The following is a 13,238-nucleotide window of genomic DNA, read 5'->3' as shown; positions in this document are numbered from 1 at the left end:
GAATCGGTCAAGCAAGTGCCTTGTAAGCGTCACTTCTTTCGCGGGTGACTTACATTTCCTTAGATTCTTGCTATGAATCTCATTCTGACGTCTGCTTTTCCTACTCTTTGTTTTATGTGGTCATCCAATTAAGGTCGCTCCGAATAGATACTCCTCGATATTTTACGGTGGTTGCTATTTCCAGCAATTTGTCTTCCACAGTCTTCACCAAATTCGTTCTCACAGCATCTTATTATCATACTTTTTTTTTGGTGCCATATCTTTATTTTTGCTTTTGTTTAAGGAAGACAACTCTTTAAACGGAAAAGCTCTCATGCTACTGAAGGAGAAAAATTTTGTTCCAAAAATTACTCTTCTTTCTTTCATTTTCGCTGAAAGAATGAAGGCTGTTTCTTGTGAAAGTTTCATTTTTCTCAAGAAGATTTATTTTTACCCTTCTGAGGAACACGGTGTGACTAAAGAGTTCAAAGTCACTGACGGAAAGAATTTTTGTCTTGCCATCTAAATGCAGGTACGGACAAAAACCACGTCGACTGCTTATGATAAACAGGACAATCTCGGTCTGATACAAATTTACAGTTGTCACGGTCGATTTATGGTAGAGATCGTACCAAAAAATCTTCCTTAAACCATGGAAGTACAGAAAAGGGGCGTCAGCGTCCACAGAGCACAAATCCTATGCTACGGCCCATTAGTAACATGAAATGTTGCCTGCACGTCTAGTTTTATATTGTTTCCCACAACATTCTGGACGTGTGGCGAACGCAAACGGTGCCTGCCTGCAACTGTGAAGCATGGTGGTCATCTCGTGTGTTTTCAGTGTGTGTTACAGTCACAATGAAAGGAAAATTGAATAGTGAGGTCTGTTAAACCTTTAGCGTTATCGTACTCATTCAGCAGCTCAGGCTTTAGGCTTTGTATCCAGCGAAGGACCTTATCTTCCAAGATGATAATTCTCAATGTCATGCTGCTGTATCTGTCAAAGACCTAATTGACAGTGTGAGGAAGATAATAACATGCCTTCGATAGCTTCAGAAACTGATAAGTTTTAGTATTACCAGCCTTTGTAACTCATATTATAAAAAACAATGAAGAATCCTATGCTCTCCTATGGTATGTTCCAATAAATGGCAAAAGTATATTTGCTACGAATTGCATGAAATTACATTGACAACGTTAGGGATGTACACACCCTTATTTCGATCCAAAAGAGGATCATCTTTGTTTTTGAACATTTATTTACTTACTAGCTGACAAAATCGTTATTGCAGTGGTACTCCTTTTGCCAATTTTCTATTAGAAACGAGACCAAAAAATGACTTGTGTTTGTAATGAAGTGTCGAAAAAATTCCATTTATATGTATTCGTAAAACACCTTTGACACTGCAATGCGGAATCTATTAACTCTAAAAAATGAATAAGACCTTTTTGTAGGCAATTTTAAGTAGTTTAATTTCATGTCGAGAAATATTTTCACTGGAAGCCGCGAATTTCGAGTTATTCGAGGAAGTATTAAAAAATTTACCTTTAAACGCCCCCTCATCCCAACGCCTACACCCCATCGGTCAGGATTTTGGCACGTTGTTTCGAACACTCGCTCCTACGACTGTTCAAATATTTGCAACTACACGATTTTTTCCCCAAATTTCCATTCGAAGAGCGGACTATATATGCTTAGTTTCATCCTAAATGATCCATTTGAATTTACAACCGAAGATTTTTTTGGCGTCTCCCTCGTTTGCTTTCCCTTTTTCTACTCAGCTGTACTTGTGGACATAAAATTTACTTGCTCTCGATTTCAGAGCCAAAGAGTTCCCTGTATCACCACAAACTGAAGAAACGTTAGTTAGGAAAACGTGACAATGATGCAGCGATTCCCTACATTGAACGACACAACCGAATGTATTTATGTACAATGGATTCTTGGAACCCGTCAGGAAAAAAGAACCGTTGGATTTTGTACATTTGAAGGTAACAGAGACATTCTCTTTCTTGCAATACAGTTAGTAGTATATCTGATAAAATACTAATAGGAAGAATCACTAAGTCATACCTCACGAGAGGACAACAGTGAAAAATTTCGAATTTTCTCGTGTGGAGAAATTAGATGGAGAGATTAGTAAAAAACTTGCAGTAAACAAGATCGCATTAATTTGTCTTTATTTTCGACGACCAGTTTTTACAGATACAACTCTCATATACTGGTTTTCAAAAAAAATTTGTTACTGACGTGTTCGTTGTGAATTAGAGCCTCGTGTCACATTGTCATTATGGTGCATAAAATATAGCATACAAATGTAATGCTTCGTGTGTGTCAAACCTTTGGATGAATTGCTATACTTTATCCAACATAAGGACAACATGGCATGAGGCTGTAACTCACAATAAACACATTTAGTAACAAAAATATAATGAAGACTAAAAAATGACATTTATATCTGTCAAAACTGGTTGTCAAAAATAAAACGAATTTATGCGATCTTGACTACTGAAAGCTTTTTACCAAGAAAAATTTGTAAAATATCTTGCTAACGGCAATATTCCTCGACTAATGTAACTATATCACCGATACTTTTCTCTCGATTCATTTTATGCTTGCGTCAGTATCGGTCCAAATTCTTCGTGATTTCTAGTATCATCCACTATTAACAAAATCCTTTTATCTTCTAAACACAATGCAAAGTACATGCTCACATACAAGCTGCACTTTGGATCCAAAAAGTTATGTATTTAAGTAGCTTAAGGAGAATAACAGTGAGTTCGTCAGGTGTACTTTTGTTGCAAATACGAGTATTTCCAAAGTCATTCAAGTTACGTCTCACAGCCTTACAGACAGTATTATTTCTCAGTCATACGTGCCAAAGCGAATAAATGACGTCTGACATCTCTAGCAGTCAGAATTTCCCACTTTGTAACTAGCAGTATCTGGTTGTGTCACGAGCAGTAGCTATCTATTTCAGCGATACTGCAGCTGTTTGAAGATAAATTATGCGGCGTCACTGCGTGTCAGCTGGTAGAACTTGCTGGTTCTAGAGTTTACTACACACTTAGCTGACACACGAACCATTGTTGCAAGTTCCCTGGCTTACACATTACATTAGTCCTTCACATACTTCATTTCCCTCTTTTCCATATTCCACGATTCTCGGCATCTACAAACGCTCAATCGTTTGCGAGAATATTCTATCGCGATCATTTAACGGAGCTACATCCATAGTTCCCGTGGCATTCGATCGACGAATAATTTACGCTTTGATTTAAATAGTGTCGTCAAAGGTAACAGTCAGGCTTTTGTTATGGACCAGACACTAAATGCGCAATTCATACTCCATATATACATCTACGTAGACACTCCGCAAGCCACCGTACGGTGCGTGGCGGAGGGTACCCTGCACCACCACTTGTCATTTCCCCTAATGTTCCACTTGCAAATACAGCGAGGGATAAACGACTGTCTGTACACCTCCATATGAGCGCCTAATTTCTGGTATCATATCTTCGTGGTCTTTAAGCGCGATGTATGTTGGCAGCAGTAGAATCGTTCGGCAGCCAGCTTAAAATGCCGGTTCTCTAAATTTTCTCGATAGTGTTTCTCGAAAAACCAAGCATCTCCGTAGCACTTATGTGTTGTTCGAACCTACTGGTAACAAATCTAACAGCCCGCCTCTGAATTGCTTCGATGTCTTCCTTCAATCCGACGTGGTACGGATCCTAAACACTAGCAGTAATCAAGAATAGGTCGCAACAGCGTCCTATGTGCGGTCTCCTTTACAAATGGTTCAAATGGCTCTGAGCACTATGGGACTCAACTGCTGAGGTCATTAGTCCCCTAGAACTTAGAACTAGTTAAACCTAACTAACCTAAGGACATCACAAACATCCATGCCCGAGGCAGGATTCGAACCTGCGACCGTAGCGGTCTTGCGGTTCCAGACTGCAGCGCCTTTAACCGCACGGCCACTTCGGCCGGCGCGGTCTCCTTTACAGGTGAACCACTCTTTCCTAAAATTCTCCCAATAAACCGGAGTCGACCATTCGCCTTCCCTACCATAGCTTTCCACCTCATGTCGCTTTGCCGGCCGAAGTGGCCGTGCGGTTAAAGGCGCTGCAGTCTGGAACCGCAGGACCGCTACGGTCGCAGGTTCGAATCCTGCCTCGGGCATGGATGTTTGTGATGTCCTTAGCTTAGTTAGGTTTAACTAGTTCTAAGTTCTAGGGGACTAATGACCTCAGAAGTTGAGTCCCATAGTGCTCAGAGCCATTTGTACCATTTTGTTGAGTCCCATAGTGCTCAGAGCCATTTGAACCATTTTGTCGCTTTGCAACGTTACGCCCAGATATTTAAACGACTTGACTAAGTCAAGCAGGACCTAGTAATACCGTATCCGAACATTACAAGTTTGTTCTTCCTACTCATCCGCATTAACTAACATTTTTCCACGTTTAGGGCTAGCTGCCATTCATACACAAACTGGAAATTTTGTCTAAGTGTCTTGTATCTTCCTACAGTCACTCAACTTCGACACCTTAACGTACACCACGGCATCATCAGCAAACAACCGCAGACTGCAGCCCACCCTGTCCACCAAATCATTTATGTGTATACAGAACAACAGCGGTCCTATCACACTTCCCTGGGACACTCCTGACGATACACTTGTCTCTGATGAACACTCGCCGTCGAGGACAACATATTGGGTTCTATTATTTAAAAGTCTTCGAGCCACTCACGTATCTGTGAACGTATTCCATATGCAGACTGGAATGGGGCACCGTGTCAAATGCTTTCCGGAAATCTAGAAATATGGAATCTACCAGTTGCCGTTCATTTACGGTTCTCGGTATATCACGTGAGAAAACGGCAAGCTGAGTTTCACATCAGAAATGCTTGCTAACACCATGCTGATTCGTGGATTAAGCTTCTCAGTCTCAAGAAAGTTTATTATATTCGAATTGAGAATATGTTCAAGGATTCTGCAGCAAACAGAAGTTAGAAATATTGGTCTGTAATTTTGCGGGTCCGTTCTTTTACGTTTCTTATGTACTGGAGTCACATGCGTTTTTTTCCAGTCGCTTGGGACTTGGTGCCGGGCGTGACATTCAAGATAAATGCAAGCTAGGTAAAGGGCCAATGCCGTGGAGTACAGTTTGTAAAATCTAACTGCGACACTAGTGGTATTAACAGACCAATCAACAAGTTGGGAAGCTCGTAACGTCTGTACCCATATTTTGAAAGATCTCAGGTAATTTACTCAGTATCTGAGTAACTTGTGATCATCAAAACATGAGATTCATCTGCAATTTAATTGTTGTTTCTTTGTCATAAATCTGCAGATTAGGTTGATGTATTTCTCCTTCACTGCTTGCCGTCTGTCTTCGTCATTTCAGCACAACTGCTGCATAACACATCAACGATTTCCTATACCTACTCATTGAGACCTGGCTCTGCGATGCTTTTCTTCTAGCATTCTTGCGACTACAGTTTTCAGCGATGATGATGCCATACTATTCATCCCACCACTCCGTCACTGTTGAATACTCTAGCCTGCTTCGCGTAAAACAAGTTTGCCGTTGTACTCCTGCAGCTGAACCACACTAAGAATCGAAAATATTTTACTCCTTGCCGTATTATCGAATCTTATTTTTCCTGATTCCGTCCTCCATTATTAGTTGCAGTTGTCAAATGGCTTTTCGCGTTCATTCTCCTCCTGGAACCAAACTGATACCTACACAAGATAATACAGGGCGGTCCACTGATCGTGACCGGGCCAAATATCTCACGAAATAAGCGTCAAACGAAAAAACTACAAAGAACGAAACTTATCTACCTTGAAGGGGGGAACCAGATGGTGCTATGGTTGGCCCGCTAGATGGCGCTGCCACAGGTCAAACGGATATCAACTGCGTTTTTTAAAATAGGAACCCCCATTTTTATTACATATTCGTGTAGTTCGTAAAGAAATATGAATGTTTTAGTTGGAACACTTTTTTCGCTTTGTGTTAGATGGCGCTGTAATAGTCACAAACATATGGCTCACAATTTTAGACAAACAGTTGGTAACAAGTAGGTTTTTAAATTAAAATATAGAACGTAGGTACGTTTGAACATTTATTTCGGTTGTTCCAATGTGATACATGTACCTGTGTGAACTTATAATTTCTGAGACCGCATGCTGTTACAGCGTGATTACCTGTAAATACTACATTATTGCAATAAATGCTCAAAATGATGTCCGTCAACCCCAATGCATTTGGCAATACGTGTAACGACATTCATCTTAACAGCCACTAGTTCGCCTTCCTTAATGTTCGCACATGCATTGACAATGCGCTGACGCATGTTGTCAGGCGTTGTCGGTAGATCACGATAACAAATATCCTCCAACTTTCCCCACAGAAAGAAATCCGGGTACGTCAGATCCGGTGAACGTGCGGGCCATTGTATGGTGCTTCGACGACCAATCCACCTGTCATGAAATATGCTATTCAATACCGCTTCAACCGCACGCGAGCTATGTGCCGGACATCCATCATGTTGGAAGTACATCGCCATTCTGTCATGCAGTGAAACGTCTTCTAGTAACATCGGTAGAACATTATGTAGGAAATCAGCATAATTGCACCATTTAGTTTTCCATCGATAATGGGGGCCAATCATCCTTCCTCCCATAATGCCGCACCGTACATAAACCCGCCAAGGTCGCTGATGTTCCACTTGTCGCAGCCATCGTGGATTTTCCGTTGGTCAATAGTGCATATTATGCCGGTTTACGTTACCGCTGTTGGTGAATGACGCTTCGTCGCTAAATAGAGCGCGTGCAAAAAATCTATCATCGTCCCGTAATTTCTCTTGTGCCCAGCGGCAGAACTGAACACAACGGCCGGCCGGAGTGGCCGAGCGGTTCTAGGCGCTACCGTCTGGGACCGTGCGACAGCTACGGTCGCAGGTTCGAATCCTGCCTCGGGCACGGATGTGTGTGATGTCCTTAGGTTACTTAGGTTCTAAGTTCTAGGGGACTGATGACCTTAGAAGTTAAGTCCCATAGTGCTCACAGTCATTTGAACCATTTGTACACGAGGTTCAAAGTCGTCGCAATGCAATTCCTGGTGCACAGAAATATTGTACGATTGCAATCGATGTTGATTGCCGCGACTGCAGCTAAAACACCTACTTGGGCATCATCATTTGTTGCAGATCGTGGTTGACGTTTCACATGTGGCTGAACACTTCCTGTTCCCGTAAATAACGTAACTATCGAGCGAACGGTCCGGACACTTGGATGATGTCGTCCAGGATACCGAGCAGCATACATAGCACACGCCCGTTGGGCATTTTGATCACAATAGCCATACATCAACACGATATCGACCTTTTCCGCAATTGATAAACGGTCCATTTTAACATAGGTAATGTATCACGAAGCAAATACCGTCCGCTCTTGCGGAATGTTACGTGATACCACGTACTTATACGTTTTTGACTATTACAGCGCCATCTATCACAAAGCGAAAAATTGGTTCAACTAAAACATTCATATTTATTCACGTACTACACGAATATGTAATAAAAATGGGGGTTCCTATTTAAAAAACGAAGTTGATATCCGTTTGATCTATGGCAGCGCCATCTAGCGGGCCAACCATAGCGCCCCCTTCAAGCTAAACGAGTTTCGTTCTTTGTAGTTTTTTCGTTTGATATTTATTTCGTGAGATATTTGGCCCGTGTCACTATCAATGGACCATCCCGTATATATGCTGTAATGCTGATATTTTGTTGGTTCTGTTAGTGCTCGTACTCTAGATCATGGTGAAGATGATAATGCTGCGGTGGTACTGTGTTTGACGCTGTGAAGGTACTGCTGCATGTACTCTGGGTGATATTGTTGGGTATGGGCCATTAGTGGATCCAGATGAACAGCTCGTGATTGATATGGATGAATGAAATAAGAAAAAGGAGGCCGAGGATAGAGGAGTCTGGCAAGAGAGAGCTGTATACTGTATGTTGTGGCACTCAATGGGCGGATGTACTATGTGGAGGGTTAGAGTTTTGAAAAAGAGGTGGACATAGATACTAATTAGAAAGGAGTGAGACTGATAAGCTTCATCATGAAGCTGACGGAAGTGTGTGAGGAGGGAACCATCTAAATAAATGTGTGGAACAGGCTGAAAACAAAATGTGATTGATTATGGAAATACGTTGTCTACTTACAATGGGAACATGAATTGGTATGTGGGACACATTCTCGATTGTTCTGCAGGACAGCATACGTATCTTCACTATCTTCATCCGCAGGCAGAGGGCGCAGGAAGTTCTTTGGCTGCAGAGGAGCATCATCTGGTCGTATAGATATTGTGAGATCTGGTTTTGTTGGGATGGATTTGAGTAATCTTGTAGTGTACCTTTAGTTTTCTTTTCCAGTCTTCGATAAAATACTCTTATGAGTATTTTTGGTACGTGTGATACTAGATTTATTGCACAGTAATTTTCATATCCATCCACTCCATCTTACTTTTTTAAACTTAAGTTTTAACTGTAAAAACGCCTAAGTCGCATTTGTTAATCAACACCACAATGACTGCATTTTTACACCCAGGTGACAAAAGTCATGGGATACCTCCTAATATCGTGTCGGACCTCCTTTTCCCTGGCGGAGAGCAGTAACTCGACGTGGCGTGGATTCAATAAGTAGTTGGAAGTCCCCTGCAGAAATATTTGCCATGCTGCCTCTATAGCCGACCGTAATTGCCAAAGTTGCCGGTGAAGGATTTTGTGCACTAACTGACCTCTCTATTAAGTCCTATAAATGTTCGATGCGATTCATGTCGGGCCATCTGGATGGCTAAATCTTTCGCTCGAATCGTCCAGAATGTTCCTCAAACCAATCGTGAACAATTGTTGCCCGTGACATAGCTCATTGTCATCCATAAAAATTCCACCCGTTATTTGGGAACATGAAGTCCATGAGTATCCGCAAAAGGTTGCCATGTAGCCGAATATAACCATTTTAAGCCAATGATCGGTTCAGTTGGACCAATGGACTCAGCCCATTACATGTAAACAAAGTCCACTTGCACCGTGCCTTGTTGACAATTTGGGTCCTTGGCTTTGTGAGGCCTGCGCCATAGTTGAATTCTACTAATAACTCTTACCAATAGAAATCTGGACGCATCTGACGCATCCAGTCTAGGGGTCAACGAATGTCGTCACGAGACAAGGAGAGGCGCTACCAAAGGCACTTGCGTCGGTCGTCTGCTGTCATAGCCCATTAACCCTAAATTTCGCCTCACTGTCCTAACGCCGATGTTAATCGCACGTCCCACATTGATTTCTGCGGCTAGTTCACGCAGTGTTGCTTGTCTGTTAGCAGTCACAACTATACGCAAACGCCTCTGCTCTCGGTCGCTAAGTGGAGGCCATTGGTCACTGCGTTGTCCTTGGTGATAGGTACGCCTGAAATTTGCTATGACGGACACTGTGGATCTAGGAACATTGAATTCCTTAACGATTTTCGAAATGGAATGTCCCATGCGTCTGGCTCCAACTACCATTCGCGTTAATTCCCGTCGTGCGGCCACAATCACGATCGAAAGCTTTTCAAAGGGATCACCTGAGTACAAATTACAGCTCCTCCAATGCACTGACCTTTTATACCTTGTGTACAGGATACTACCGCCATCTGTATATGTGCATATTGCTATCCCACGACTTTTGTCACTTCAGTGTATAACTTAAGAAAAACAAAGCCTCGTGGCTGTCAGGTGCGCAACAAGTGCTGAAGTAGCCGCGAGAGAGCTCAACGACTGTCAGAGAGCCAAAGTTCGAGGCCCGCTTATCGATGGAGAGTTCCTCTCGACTCGCCGGCGATACGGCGCTGCTCTACGCCAAGTGTTTGTCTGGCTGGCCCGCGGCAATAACCTGCGACGGTATCGCGAGTTGGGAGGGCGCCAGCAAAACCCAGCCACTTGTCACCAGTCACTTACCTCACAGCGAGCAACTCGACACCGAAAGTGGGTCTCTCTCTGCAATGTGCCCACAGTGGCGTGATATACACTAGGTCCATAGCGTCGATTTTACAGTAACGTAACCCGTTTGTTCCCTTGTGAGAAACAGGGTCTGCATTCGTTGACTATAGTATTGGGTAACAGCGACTAATTTGTCTGTTTCTTAAGGGTGATCTCTTTCAGCAAGAAACCTAATCACGCAGTCTACGAGTAATATTGTCCAGTCGCAGCGGTGTGAATAAGCTGTGCTACTGTATTCGTACGTGCCTGGTTGTATTCCTTCACTAATGACCACATATATTTGTTGACCCACAAATGTACTTTTTCTTTTTAATGTGTCTCTGCAACAACTTTCGGTAACTGGCATTTTCACTTCCAGAATCCGCACTGCTGTGAAAGGCTATTTCCTAGCGGACGATCTTTCTTGAGATGCTCTTCTGTTCCACGGTGAACGCAAACCTATTTCGTTTGCTTTGTAAACATTTTTTTTTTATGTTTCCGAACAGCAACACTGTAGAGAACCAGCCAGAATGAACAAGCGGAGGACGACAATAGTCGTTCACAGATTTTGATGATTATCGCACACATATCTGTCACTGAAAACAAGCTCCTCTTATGTTGACTTTGATCTCAATATACTGCACTTCTTTTCGAACCCCTACTGCACTTCTTTTCGAACATTAACATAGTTTCAGTGTGTCTTAGCTTCTAATAGCTATTATTATCTAGCAAATGTACGCAGTGGGTGGTAGTACGGACCAGTCACACACCCTTTTTGGACTCGTGTTCAGTTACTCATCCCGAATTCGACAAACTTTCTACCTGTTGTAAAAAGAAAACTTACATTTTTCACTTAAAAACCAGTATTTCAAAGTTAAACAGCTATATTCGTTTCGTGAGGGAAGAGTCGCGAACATTGACAAAATTTGCACTTTTTTTTACTACTAGGAAACATTTATTTCATATAGAGTCGATAGCGTCTTGAAATGAGGTTATAGTATGGATATGGACAAAACAAGGCGCGATGAAATGTAGTCAAATTAAATCAGTTAGAGCTGAAGAGATTAGGTTCAAATGGCTCGGAGGACTATGGGACTTAACTGCTGCGGTCATCAGTCCCCTAGAACTTAGAACTACTTAAACCTAACTAACCTAAGGACATCACACACATCCATGCCCGAGGCAGTATTCGAACCTGCGACCGTAGCGTGAAGAGATTAGATCAGGACACTAAAATCAGTAGATTATTGAGGCAGCAAAATAACTGATGACGGCCAATGCAAAAAGGGTATAAATTCCAGACTGACAATTGCAATAAAACGGTTTTTGCAAAAGACAAGACTATTGACATCGAATATGAATTTAAGGTTAGCTAGTTCTTTCAGATGGTGTTTGTCTGAAGTGTCGCCTTGTACGGAAGTGAAATATATACGATAAACAATTCAAAGAAGATAGAATCTTTTCGAATGGTGTTACACAAGAATGCTGAAGATTAGCTGGGTAGACTGAATAACTAATGAAGAGGCACCGAATCAAAATGGAAGAAAAGACATCGATGGCACAACTTGACTAAAACAAGGGATCGGCGGACAGAACACTTCCTGAGGCATGAAGAATTATCAGTTTGCCAATGGTTGTACAGTAGCACTCAAAAATACTTTGTTGTTGCGGTGGTATTTTGTCGGTACCGTTTAGATGCAGTCACAACAAAGCAACGTATATAATCGTTCACTCTATCAAGAGCTTTCCCCCCTGTGGTTACATATCTAGAAAACGAGCAAGACTATACAGCAACAATGTAAGTATCTATTCCTTTAGTTCAAAAGTATTTCGTAACGTGCTTTGGTGGTAAGGTATTCATTAACTATGGTTATTTAGGCATCCAGAGAGTGTTTGATTATTTGCAGAGACAACTAGAAGTATGCCAAATACAAAGAATACTCGATTCATGTGAGACTAGGTGTTGCGTGCTTTGAGGAAGGGAAATTCGCGGTCTAGCGTTGCTCGAGAGTATGGCATATCACAATAAGTACGTCGAGTCGACGGCAAAAACAGGAAGGAACAGCAGCCAAAAAGCCAAGGTCAGGTCGTCCTCGAAAAAGAACAAGCAAGGAGGACAGAATGATTTGTTAGCAGTCAGCTGCTTATCCAAGAAAATCTCCACCTGGCGTCCAAATTCAAATTTTTCGTGATTCTCTTAAATTACTGTATCCGTACGCTGGGATGGTTCCTTCGAAAGCGCGTGACCACTCGATTCTGATCTATTCTGCCCTGTGCCGTAATTCTGTCATTTCGTAGAATGTCCCATGATATCCACTCTGGAGATTAAGTGTTAGGCAAAAAAAATTTTAGTGTTACTTGGGACGCGGACTTAGCTACGATTCCACTAATTTGGTGTCTTCAGCGCTCATTCAACGGACTGACTTGATGGCGCGTTTTAGTCAAGACTTCAGTGACAATGGAAACTTCTTTAATGATGTTCTAAAAGTGTCGCACTAAAAGTAAAAAGTTTTGTTGCGTTTTCTTTAGTAACATCGTGGGAGATCTCTAGTTCACAATTGCTGACTTCCACTTGTAAGTAGTCCTCAATGGCAAGACCCGTACAATTAAGTTTTCTGCGTGTTTATGGTTACCTTTCCTACATTTGAGTTCACCGCAGTAGCGTGATGGGTACTGTATTTGTTTCTTGGATAGATTCTTTTTTCGCCGTTTATTCTTCTGAAACGATCCGCCGTCTCCACAATGGCTCCGCGATTTTTTCTTCGCATACTGAACGTATCAGTCGGTTTCGTTGGTTCTTGAGAAGCCATCGCAAATTGTTATTTATGGACTTTTTTTTTTTTGGTTCACGTGGTACTATCTCTTGCCACTTTATTACCCAAGAACTCGAAATTTGAATGAAAAACACTCTTATTTGCAACCTATTCCTTTGTTAACAACGCGTTTCGCTTTCGTGGGGCTTTTTCAGATTGTCTTCAAATTTTCCTTTTACAACATTTTAAAAAACCGTTAAACGGCTCTGTGCTAGACTGATGCGCGCATCGACTTAAATGAACCCGCAGAGGGGTCTCCTGGAAATCTTCGCCCAAATTTCGTTCTTCTGTAAAATTAATAGCGACATGGATATTTCATACTTTTTATTGACGATATTAGTGAACTGTTTCTTAATCACTGTGGCATTTTTCCCCACCATCAGACCGAATGAAAACTGTGTTCGTATGTTTGGCTACTGCCTT

At 42.0% G+C, this 13,238-nt stretch overlaps 1 protein-coding gene and 1 long non-coding RNA gene across 2 annotated transcripts in view; one reads left to right on the top strand and one right to left on the bottom strand.

Moving 5' to 3' along the window:
* The window catches only part of LOC126245289 (uncharacterized), a 556,618-nt gene that overhangs the window by 116,699 nt on the left and 426,681 nt on the right, over positions 1-13,238 (bottom strand). The window lies entirely within an intron of this gene.
* LOC126245273 (solute carrier organic anion transporter family member 74D) overlaps positions 1-13,238 on the top strand; it is a 155,535-nt gene that overhangs the window by 40,099 nt on the left and 102,198 nt on the right. The window lies entirely within an intron of this gene.

Source organism: Schistocerca nitens, chromosome 1, assembly GCF_023898315.1.
Source record: "Schistocerca nitens isolate TAMUIC-IGC-003100 chromosome 1, iqSchNite1.1, whole genome shotgun sequence".
Lineage (NCBI taxonomy): Eukaryota > Metazoa > Arthropoda > Insecta > Orthoptera > Acrididae > Schistocerca > Schistocerca nitens.
This window is presented reverse-complemented; position numbering and strand designations above follow the sequence as displayed.